Consider the following 12535-nt stretch of genomic DNA (forward strand, 5'->3'; position numbering starts at 1 on the left):
ATATTTATCTCTGTGAACAAAACAAGCTTCTTTTCTGTGCAGATGAAACTGGGCGGATGGATGTTCACCAAACTTGGAGGGTGTCTTTAGATCTGGCTTAAAATAAAAGCTAAGTGGTGGATCGGATTCCACCTGGGCTGTACCTAGAAAAATAGGCAAGCATCTTCCAGAGCAGCTGAAACAGATAATAGCCTATGGCCCACATGGCTCACTGATCAGGAAAGCAGTTCAAGATATATGAAGACGGGGCCAGTGAGTTGGTGGTTGGAGGGAAAGAGAGAGAATATAAAAGTAAAGATAGATGTCTTCAGGGGAGGTATGGTCTAAGAAGATGCTGTTTCTTACTAGGGCAACTTGGTATGGTGGGGGAAGCAGCCATAGGATTTATGTATTTCATCATGATTAACAATAATTCTTAGCAGCTAGCTTAAAATAAACCCACAGGGAGGATTCTAGCCAGATTCCTTAGTTTGGTTCCTGGGTTACTTATGCTAAGAACTCAGGGAGAATAGTCTCCAGTGGCGTTGACCCAGTGACAATCCCACCCTCCGCTGTAGCAAATGGAAGAAATGCAGGACGCATGGAAAAACGGCGGGAGGGAGGAGTTCAACGAGTAACGTCTCCACTTTTACCCGGGGAACATTCCCAGTGTTCTAGGGCATGGCGGATACCCGGAAACCCCCGTCTGGAAGCCCACCCAGCCGACGAAGCCTTTTTGCTTTCCCGCGCCCCTTGGTTCTTAGCAGGAAGTGCTAATGCCGATTTAGTCCGCACTTGACCACCATAGCAAGTGAAGCTCGAGGAGGCTGAGGGCCTTCCCCGAGTCACGCAAGGTGGCCTGCAATGGGCCTAATGGCCTCAGAGGATGTGTTATTTCAAGAGTTGGGCAGTTGGATCTGATGGGAACAAAGGAACAGCATGGGGAGCTGGGAATAGGGGTTTGGGGGCCGGTGCGTGAGGCAGGGAGGGGGCGGGGACTGAAGCCCTCTGTTCTTTGGCAAGAGGTAGGTGGATGAAATGACCTGTTGCCTTCCTTGATCTGACGAGCAGCCCAGCTCTCGGATCCCGGTGGTTCTGCCTTTTTAGTGGTAGCTAACCGTGCTGCAAGGCAGCAGAGAACGCTCTTGAGTTTGCAGTTTGGGGTGTGGGTCACCCGGGTTCCGGTGCGCACCTTGCAGGCCCCGGGGTGGGGAGCGGCGGCGTCAGCGGGGCCTCCGATCTTACCTGCTGTCGATGGGTGGCCAGGCTGGCGGCCCCAACAGGAAGCAAGCGGCTGGATCGTAGACAGCAGCCCTCTCTGTGGTCCCGCTTTGCGTCAGCGCCGATGGGCTCTGCTGCTCATCGGTTTGTACATGCATTTTGTTTCTTCAGCGGCTGTCAAATCAAATTGATTTTCAGTCATTTTAACCTGGATAGGATCAGCAACCCACTTCCCGCAGACGAAAAGCTAGTTTATCAAAGGAATCATTTATCCAGTTCTCTGCCATAGGAACAGGATTTTTGAGTGGCTTTTGGGAAACGAGTAACCCATCCCAAAGGGGGTTAGTAACAATAGTCGTAATTACTGTTTATGAAGCATCTACTACACGTCTTTACTTTAGATCCCTTTTATTCTTCTCCAGCCATCATTTCAGGGAGATAATAGCTCAGTTGATGGGTACTTGCTTCTCATGCCTTCTCTCATTAAATCCTAACTACCCAGTGCTGTGTGTATTATTATCCCAATTATTTAGCAAATGAAACTGAAGCTCAAACAGTCTCATGTAACTTGTGCAGTCACGCAGGCGATGCAAGAGCTGGGATTCTGACTCAGGGCTGGGTGTCACCAACCCACACTTTTTCCACCTGAGCCTCTTGGACTAAGGTTTTCTCCCTTATCACCTACCATGTTTGCCTTCGGATTCTGACTCACCTGGAAGAGCAGGCACATTGGGTGCTCATTTTGGAAACGGGGACAATGTAAAGGTATTGAGAGAGAGAGAAGATCAGAACTAAAATCCCCCGGTGAAGTCGATGTCAGCTGTGGACAAGTTCAGCCCAGCAGCCTGTGCCCAGGGCCCTGGGCTGGATCTCAGGCAGGCTCAGCTTCCGCACTGGTGCAGAGGGAATGTGCCCGGAGAGAAACAGAAATACAAATCCTGCTCCTTACATGGTCATCAGTCTTAAGTGAAATGACACAGGTGAATGGCTACTACAGACCCTAACTAAGATAGATACACTTGGCCCTCAGTGAATGCCTGATCTAGCATCAAGTTAACCAAGAGACCAATTTTCTCTTTTGTCCCTTTCTCACCAAGGATAGAATCACCCAGCTGTTTGGCAGGATGGTCAGGCTCCAGCCCTCCCAAGCTGGTGACCTTCCTGGGATACACGTTATGGGGGCAGGAGTTTGAAACAGCCACTGAAGTCAGGTCGGAGCTGCCTGTCAGGGGTGGTCAGATTTAGCCAATAAAAGTACAAAAAGCCCAGTTAAATTTGAATTTCAGATAAACAACATGCACTTTTTGGACTTAAGTACGTCCCAACGCCTTTCCTCTCCTCTGTGTTCTGGGCATGCATTCCCACGGTTAGCTGTTCTCGGCAGAGGGGGAGCCCTGCAAGAGGCTTGGACCCTGGATGTATCTGGCACTATCCCTTTTGGATACTTAGAACAGGCCAAGGAGACACAAGTGGCCCCGGGGGGAAACAGTGTCGATCTCCCTCCCTGCACAGGGACAGATGGGGGACTTGGAGGCTGCGAACGTTGGCACTGAGGATGAAAACCAGGTGTTTCCTGGGGGAAGGCTTTATGTGATGGAAAGTGCTGCCACCCTGGGCCTTTCTGGAAGGATCTGCTCCTAATGGGTCTTTCCCACAATCTGCCCCGTGGGGCCCATTCAGAGGGAGGCCCCTGGATTGAAGAGGCCCTGACACTGGCTCCCAAGACCACACTTGCACAGTGGCCGTTTCCTTTTCTCTCTCTCCTCTCCCTTCCTCTCTTCCCACATCTCTTGGTCTCTCTCGTTTTTCTCCTCTGCCCTCCTTTATTCTCTGTACTGTAAGGTGGTATGAGTGGTTCCCAATCGCGCCAAGTGTGCCCCCAGCTCCCGTGGCTGGAGCCTGCGCCGAGAGGAGGCTGAGAGGCTGCACAGGGAGCCCCTCAGTGGCTGTGATGTGTCTTCTACTGTCCTGGCTGTGAGGCTCAGGCACCCAGTCCAGCCCCACCCTCCTGGGACATTCCCCCCGCCCTGCGCTGGCACAGCTGTTGGGATGGGCAGGCCCTCACCCCAGGGCCTAGCCTGGGTCCCAGCACACCTCGCCTCCATTGCCCAAGGACTGGCAGCGGATCAAAGAGCTCTGGTTAGAACAACACTTGGCAGCTAGAGGTGCCTCAGCAAAATGGTCCCGGCCTGGGTACAACGGGAGCTGGGCCTCCTGCAGTGTGGGATGTGCAGCCTCGGCGGCTTCTGTCTGCAGCAGAGTCCGGGTAACAGCATCCCCATTTCCCACCCTCCGTCTCCCCAGCAATCGTATTCCTGGATCCTGGTGCTGCAGAGACTCCATGGATCTCAGGCACCGGGAGTGTGCAGCCCAGCCTGAAGCAAAATGGCAGGAACCACAACTGCCATTTCAACGCAGCGCTTTGGGTGTCAAGCTCGGAGCTGCATGCTTCACGCTCGTTATCTCCACTTCGCTCATCGCAACCCTCTACGGTGGATCTTATTATGATTCCCATTTTATAGTCATCTTAATAACTCGGTTTCGGGTGGTCCTTTAAGCTCTTGATATTCCCTGACTTTCTGTTATAGCTTGTTTAATCCTCACAGCATCACTACGAGGTGGGGACTAGTCTGCTTCCCATTTTGTAGCTGGGAAAACTGAGGCACACCGAGATGAGTAGCTCGGGGACCTGCGAGTCAGACCCAGATAATCTGGGTCCAGAGATGAAGCCCTTAGAAGCATTCTGCATAAGGTCCCCCCAGAGAAGCAAAAGCGAGTTCAGAAAGGTTAATTAACTTGCTTAAGGTCACAAAGTTAAGATGCGTCCGAGCAAATGGTAGGACTCGGGTCTGCCTACTCAGAGCTCCGTTCTCATTCGTTACGCCACAGTGCTAAGTTTCATACAGACACACAAATGTAGCGCCATATGTGTGTGTGTACACACATCTATATTCTACTATATTCTATAGAACTAGTAAACAAATAAAACAAATAAATGAGCTATACAGCATTCATTTGTTTAATATTTAGTTTTGAGACAGAGAAGATTTAAAAAACACACATATGTGCATATCTATGACAATTCATTAATAGTAAATATATTTAAAACAAACCCATGTTAACAATCCATGACTGACGTTATAATATGCAGAATATTTTGAGAAATGGGAAAATAACATGTCGTTGTCCAATAGGCTCAATAAGGGAAGCTAGCCACTTGAGTACATTTTTAGTTCTAATTTTAGAAATCTTCAAAGCAGGTAAGGGTTCCACTCTGATAAAAAGAAGGAAGCTCAGAAAACAACCACCAAGGACTTGCAGCAAAGATGGGAGCTAACTGGTCCTGTCTGCCCCCAGACGCCGTTCTTTACTGCTAGTCTATCCTGCCTCTTCCATGAATCCAAACTACCAGGCAGGCCTCAGGGCGTGGGTGCAAAGGGGTCTGGTAGCAAGTGGCCAAAGCTGCAGCAATGAACTGCGATGGGTACCTTTACCTCTCAGCTAGCCCAAGAGCCCTGCCCATGTGTAGTGGGGAAGCTTTCGCCTGGTGCATTCGCCAGCGGGGCTCACAGGCCTTAATTCAGCTGCAAAATACCCTAAACCCCAGCATTTTAGCACTCTCCTCTGGAGTTTTCTGGCTTGGAAGCAAGTGTGCTGGCACTTGTGGAAACAGCCCGACCGCTCCGTGCCCGCACTGTGCAGAGCAGCACACGGCTGCCGTTGGCTTGGCGGCAGGCGCAGGCCAGCCACATGCCCAGAATCTGAAAACCTCCTTCTGGGTCCGAGGAGGGGCCGCGGCAGAGCCAGAGCTAGCCTGTGCCTTTCAGGGAGTTTGCGTCTTAAGAACCTGCTGGTCCATAATTACTGATGAGCTTGCAGGAAAGAAGCCATACATTGGCAGTGGAGGCGGCTTGGTGGGCAGGGGCAGTTGCAGCTCATTTTCCCTGCAGAGCAGCTGCAGAAACAGGATCGAGGGAAGACGTCCCTCCAGATGCCTCCTTCCCCTGCGCTCTTCCCTGCGCTCCGCTGGATGGACCCGGCTCCCCTCCTCCTGCTCGCTTGGCAGGTGTCTAACAGTCACACTGTTACGCTGCCCCAGACCTGCCCGTGTCGGCCCCATCTTGCCACTCGTACCCGTCTGCTCCCACGACGGCAATTGTGCAAAAAGCCCCACACGTGAACTAGTATCAGCGAGACAGCCTTGAGAGCCCCTTGGACGGGGACGCCGGGGCAGGGAGCTCTGCCGCTGGAGCGCGGTGACATGGTCGTGAGGCTGGGGCCCTGGATTTATGGGAGGGCAGAAAGCACCAGGTGAGAAGAGGCCTCCACGGGAAGTGATGCTAGCTAGTAACACTGACTGCCACGGTCAAGGCCTTCTGGGTGCCAGGAAGGGATGCTTTGTGTCTGTAACCCGAGCATCACTGTACATGCCTGGGCTGTGGTCTCTCTGAGGCCAGTCTCACCCCTTCCCCATGTGCCAAAAGAAAATATTAATCTGACAGCTAAAGATTTGGAAAATGTAGTTTTCTTCTGAAGCTTTCCTGGGAAAATGGAAGAGGGGGTTCCATCAAGCACCAGAGGATTCTGGGAGATCCTCTTTCACCATCGTTGCTCCAGCTTTCTGCAGCAGCTGCCCCCTCCCTTTGTGTGCCCCAAGAATCTCCCCCAGCTGTGTCTCCTGTCACCTGGCTCTGCATCCCTTGCAAGGGGCCCTCAAAAATCCTTCACCTCTCATGTCTTGCTCTACAAAACACAAGGGATGACTCTTAACAACAGAGAAGTCTAGTTAGCAGATCTCAGATCATAAGCAAGTCCTCGGAGACATAGTTCATCTAACAATATACCCATTATTTTTTACTTTATTAATTAAAAACGTAAACAGAAAATGATGACACCCATGTACCCACTAAGCTAATTGGACTGATATTAATATTTTCTCCTTTCTTTCCTTCAGATCTCCCATTCTCCTCTCTCTCTATCTCTCTCCCCCGCCACCTCTCTCTCTAACACATTATACAGAAGGTAAAGCCCTACAGCCCATTTCTATTTTCTCCCTCTTTGGAAACGGTCCCGCACATGTCTGGTGAGTGTCATTTGGTCTGATTCCAGGACAGCACCATGGTTTTGAATGCAGACTTGGAAGCCAGACAGCCTGGCCATGAGCTCCAGCTCTGCACCAACTAGCTGGGTAAGCTGGGGCAAATTGCTTAACTTTTCTGTGCCTCAGTCAAACAAGGAAGATGATCGTAAACTAATCTTGGGTGCAATAGTCAAATGTTAATAGATTTAAAATGCCTGGAAGAGAGCCCAGAAAATATAAATGCTAATAAAGATTAGCTGTAATTATGATCCATATACAATAACTAGAATAGTTTTGGGGGGGGTGTTTTTAAAATTTGCCTGAATCGTGTCATAGCATTACACCTATACACAGGCACACACAGACACACACACACACACATTCCTTTTTCAACTTGCTCCTCTCTTGTGCTCCCATTGTGTTCAGACGTACCATTTTGATCCATGTAATGCATTCACTGTGGTTGCTATGGAGTGGTATATCATTGTTTTCTTAATTTACATTTCCCTGATTACTTTCTCTAAAATGTATTTGGAAAAGTGAGAGCCAAAGCAATTTTAACGATGAGGAAGAATGAAAGGAGACTCGCCCTGTTATAATGACACTAAAGCTTATAAATGTATAAGTTTAAGCAGCAACGTCCAGTAGAACATTCTGTAATCATGGAAATAGTCTACACGTACGCTATTCAATATGGCAGCCACTAGCCACTTACGCCTACTGAGCACTTGAAATGTGGCTAGTATGACCAAGGAATGGAATTTTAATTTAACTTTAAATAGCAACATGTGATAATGACTACCCTACTAGAAAGCACAGACTTAGTGATAAAGCAAAATATCACGATAAAGTGGCAGAAACGACTTTATATGGTGGACCAAAGAAACAGAAGAGAGTCTAGAGACAGATGCCCGCGTTTGGTAAACAATCAAAAAGGTATTGTAAGTCAACAAGGGAAATGATGGGCACATTTTTGTCAAACGCTTGGGTTTTCTCTTTGAATTTTCTTTATCATTTGGCCATTCCCTCCACCCTGCAATGGGTTGGATAGCTTTTATTTATTAATATGCCAGAATTATTTATATATTTAGATGTAATATAAAAATAATATTTCTCTTAACATGTGGATTTCTAAATTAACATTTTGTTGAAAAGCCTTAGATTTTAAATATTTAATTTAAGGATTTTACTTTGTACATCTTGTTTAGGAAATCTTTTCCCAGAATCTGAAAAAAGAATAGATATACAGAGACATATGTATAACTGAACCACTGTGCTGTACACTTGAAACTAACAGGATATTATAAATCAACTCTACCTCAATTTTAAAAAATGAAAAAAAAAGAAACCTTTTCCCTGTACATGCACATTTTCTGTATCCAGTTGTACCTTTTGGTGGGTCAGTAGTTTTAATTATGTATTTTATTTTCAAACATTGATCTGTCATGGTTCTTATTGGTTGTTCACTTATCACTCTATTCCTACTTTTATGGGCAGGGCACAGTAGGCTTGAAACATCAGGGTAAGATAGACCTATAGCCTCCCAACCCAAGAAGGCACCCCTTCATAGCTGGCTCACTGAAGCACCTCTAAAAAATAACCAGAATGGGTGAAAACAGAGTGTCACAAAAAGCCTTCCTAACCGCCGTTTCCTAGTTAACTTAAACTATCTACAGAGCCCCGATTCCAGTAAGATATTTCTAATAGTAAATGCCACAGCTACATTTCATCATGGGAAAAAAAAAAAAAAAAAAAAAGACGACTCAGCAATTCACAGTCCAATTTTGACTTCTAAAAAACAAACACCTAGAAAATGACTCTCCTCAGATTTGAGAAAACTTTGTTTTTAGGACTAGGAATAATTTCGGTCTTTTCCAAAAATTTTGGTAAAAAATTGTAGAGATAAAATTCTAGCATTTTAAAAAAGGGAAATCTTTTCCCACTCCAAGGTTGTAAAGTTAGTCTCCTACTTTGCAAAGGGCATGTTAAATTTTGCATTTCAAATTAAGATATTTAATCCAACTGAAATTCATTATTGAATATTGCGTGAAACGGAGATCTGAATTAGTCTCCCTCCCCATTTGGATGTCAATATTCCAGTGCCTTTTATTGAGTTATCCATCCTTTCCACTTGATTTAAAATGCTTCCTCAGCACTTTAGTTTTCCCAATAAATTTTAGAATAATTTTGTCAACTTTGGTGGTAAGCTCTTTAGATTTTTTAAATTCATATTTTATTAAATGTGTGGAATAATTTGGGGGAATTACTATGGTGCCATGTGAATTTTAGACCTGTTTTTTCAAAACCCTAAAGACTCCACAAAAAACTGTTAGACCTAATAAATTCAGTAAAGCTGTAGAATACAAAGTCACCACTGAAAGATCAGTTGTGTTTCTATACACTAATTACAAACTACCTGATAAGGAAATGATGAAAACAATCTCAATTTCAAAGAGCATCATAAAGAATAAAATACTTAGGAATAAACTGAACTAAGGAAGTGAAGACATACACTGAAAACTGTAAAGTATCGAGGGAAGGAATTAAAGAAGATGGAAGCAAATGGAAAGACAGTTCTTGTTCATGGATTGAAAGACAATACTGTTAAAATGCCCATACTGGGGCTTCCCTGGTGGCGCAGTGGTTGGGAGTCCGCCTGCCGATGCAGGGGACGCGGGTTCGTGCCCCGGTCCGGGAAGATCCCACGTGCCGCGGAGCGGCTGGGCCCGTGAGCCATGGCCGCTGAGCCTGCGCGTCTGGAGCTTGTGCTCCGCAACGGGAGAGGCCACGACAGTGGGAGGCCCGCGTACCGCAAAAAAAAAAAAAAAAAAAAAAAAATGCCCATACTACCCAAAGTGATCTACAGAGTCAATGCAAGCCCTATCAAAATCCCAAAGGCCTTTCTTACAGAAAGAGACTAAATGACATTTTGCAGGAAGGAATGGGGGCTCAGAGTGTACGATTACCTGCCTGCAGGGAGGTGGTAGAAATTCAAGAGCTTCAAAGCTCTGCCTATACACACTACCTGACACTATGCCCCAAATCAACCAGACAGAGCCCTCTACGAATTGCCCAGTCTAGCAGGACAGGCTCTATATGTATATAAAACAATACAACAGAGATACAATGAGGAAAATCCCCCCATGAATACCAAAGGGGGGAAAGGTGACTCCCCGACGAGTGCTAGAGCCAATGGCTTTGAACTGAGCGTTGGGGAAAGGATTCCTAGCACCCGTCCTGTCACCTCTCTTGGAGCTGTGTGCCGTGGAAATGTCCTCCAGAGCTCAGCAGCACTGCAGCCCCCCAAACCTCCCAGTACTTGTGTCAATAACTCCCACACGGACCACGCCTGCAGCCCCAAAGCCAAAGCCACCCACGATCCAGACACAAGTTCTGTCAGGACGTCTCATGGCACTCGAGGGAGGCCATATAAGACGAGTCTGGAAGCAGAAAGCACAGGTGCATCCGACTAATAAGTCAGACAGAGGAAGACAAGTACTGTATGATCTCTCTTATATGTGGAATCTAAAAATATAAAACTCACAGAAACAGAGTAGAAGTGTGGTTGCCTGGCGGAGGCTGTGAGGAGAAGGAAACGGAAGCATGTCGGTCAAAGGCCACAGAGTTTCAGTTATAAGGTGAATAAATTCTGGGAATCTAATTACGGTGAGATAACTCAGGTTAACTATACAGTCTCACCGTAACAGCAAGGACAACAAAATGGTAATTATGTGAGGAGAGGAGATGTTAGTTAACTAACCTTATCGAGGTAAACATTTTGAAATATATAGAGGTATCAAATCAGCACTGTGTACACAGTATAATCTTATATGTCAATTATCTCTCAGTAACGCTGGGGAAAAAAACCAGGAAGCAGTATCGCTGCAGATGAAGCAGAGAGGAGGCTGAATCAAAGGCCTTCTTCCAGGTGGGATACCGACTCAAAAGGCTGAATGCTCCTTGTAGCTCAATACATTGTGGAATTGTCGTATTTTGTACACACCCATGATTTTGCACTTACTGCTCCCTCTAATGGAGCTACTGATGGCCCTTCTTTGGGTGGTGGACTCCTATTAATCGGCCAACAGTTTTCTCAACCCTCAACGCTTCCAAGAAGCTTTCCCTGACATCCAGAATCTGAGTGAGGACCCTCTCCACCCGTGCTGGCCAGGACTCTGAAGCATTATCCTAGTCTATTATTTACAGTTGCACGCCTGTGGGTGTGTTTTCTCTTGTAGACCATGCACTCTCTAATAGAAGGGTTGTCTCTGTCTTATCTCTCTGCTATGCTTCTGGAATATTGTGAATACTCCGTAAACATGTGCTGAATTCCCTAAGTGAGGGACTGATCCCCCCCAGCGGATGGCAAACTGTGCTTCTGTTACTGCAGCTTCCAACCTGTGCAGGCTCCAGTCCTCAGGTATACCTCAGGGCTCTCTGAGGCAGTGGGAAGTTGATTTCTCATAGCTGAACAATGCTGCTCTTTGCAAGATAGGGACTGCAGCAGGCTCTGAGGAAGATCTTACTAGAGGTGACATCTGTTCTCTTTGAACTTGGCTGTAGATGAGGGGGAGTTTTAGGCCACTGGCCCCTTTCAGAGGCAGCTGCATGCCAGCCAAGAGGGAACTCAAGGCGCCAGCCCTTTAAAGAAGTCCTGCTGGACTGTTACTTCTTTCATCCCATCCCAGGGTCTGGGCACACACTTCTTCTTCAGTCTAGAACACTTCCCATCTCTCATTCCACTCACACACACACACATAGACACACACAGACACACACACACACAGACACACACTCACACAGACACACACACATTTAGCCTCTATCCGGCTCTCTGCTTTAAATTCCCATCACTTCCTGTGGAAGTCTTCCTCACCTCTGTCCTATCCTCTCATGGAACTTTGTCCCTTTCTTTCAAATGAAAAAAATAAAAAAGTGTCCCATTTTGTAATTATATATCCATGAATGTGTCTAACGAAAGTCTGTCTTGTCCTCTAGACCGTAAGTTCCATGAGGGGAGGTACCACCTCTGGTTTTGTTTTTAATTTCCTGTACCTGGTATAGTATCTACTAAGTGTTTAAAAGTTACCAAGCACACGGAGTCCCTCTGTACTCACTCTGCTGGCACAGTATATACTTCTATGTCTCTCTCTCGACTTAATAATGCAGGAGCCACAGTTGTAGAGGCATCCCCAGCCTCAACTGCAGGCAGATGAGGGTGAAGCGGGAATACACTTCAGAACCGCCTCCTAAACCAGGTTACAACGCACATAAAGTCAGCCCCGTTAACTTAGAGTCCCGTCTCACTTCAGACCTCAAGTGGGATTAGCAAACTTCATCAACCACCTCACTTTCCAGAACGTCCTCAACTCATTTCCGAAAGAGAATTCTCTCTCTTCATGTAACAGTTCCAGCCAACTGTGGATCTGCACTTGGGGACCTGCTGCTCTCTCCTCTTGGCCCCAGTCCTGGGCACAGGGCCAGGGGCTGCCGAGGAGTACAGGCTCAGGGAGAGGGCACTGGAGCTCCAGTGCTGGTTCTCTGACTTCCTAGCGTTAGGGCCGAGGCACGGTACTTTGCCGCACCAGGCTACCGTGGGCTTATCTGTAAAATGAGAACAAGTAGCTCCCTCGGAGTTTTGTTGAGAGGATGACATGATTTAAGGAATGTACCGGGCTCACCTCGATACAGTAACGAGTTCCTGTAGTGAGCAGATGCTCTGTAAACATGCACTAAGTCAATAAAAGAATATGACTACAAAACTTACAGTTTTGTAAGTTTTGTGGTTTTAAGTTATGTGACCACAGTCGATTGTATTCATGATCAACAAATGTCCCCTCGCCCCCGACCCAGCATCCCCTGATCACTTTCACCCAATAAATAGAACGTGATCAGATCCAATCACGTCCCAGTTCACGCCGAGGCTGTAAGAGGTTCTGCGTGTTTCTACTCACCTTTCTTGAGCTCCTGCCCTCCGTGATGGGAAGAACAGTCTCCAGGTGTTGCTGCTGCAGCCTGGGTCCTATAATGGTCAAGGCCAGCTAAGCCACAGCCAACATGCAGACCTGGCGGCAAGAGAATGAAAGCCTGTAGTCGTAACTACTCAGATTTGGGGAGTTGTCCATGATATCGTTGCAGCCAAACGTAAGGCGGTAACTCACATTTCAAACCACCAGTCTCCTACAGGTGTACTTTGAAGGGTGTGATACTCATTTAGATGCACAGCTTGTGGTACTGTTTGCAAATTAATCACAC

At 47.0% G+C, this 12535-nt stretch overlaps 1 long non-coding RNA gene across 1 annotated transcript in view; it reads right to left on the bottom strand.

The window, feature by feature from the left end:
• Positions 1–1292: 1292 nt before the first annotated feature.
• LOC136793048 (uncharacterized) overlaps positions 1293–12535 on the bottom strand; it is a 47917-nt gene continuing 36674 nt past the window's right edge. The window contains exons 2-3 of the long non-coding RNA XR_010837789.1: positions 12235–12345; positions 1293–1374 (exon numbers count right to left, since the gene is read on the bottom strand). This is a non-coding gene — a long non-coding RNA (uncharacterized lncRNA). The remainder of the gene's footprint in view (positions 1375–12234; positions 12346–12535) is intronic.

Source organism: Kogia breviceps, chromosome 18, assembly GCF_026419965.1.
Source record: "Kogia breviceps isolate mKogBre1 chromosome 18, mKogBre1 haplotype 1, whole genome shotgun sequence".
NCBI classification, from domain to species: Eukaryota; Metazoa; Chordata; class Mammalia; order Artiodactyla; family Physeteridae; genus Kogia; species Kogia breviceps.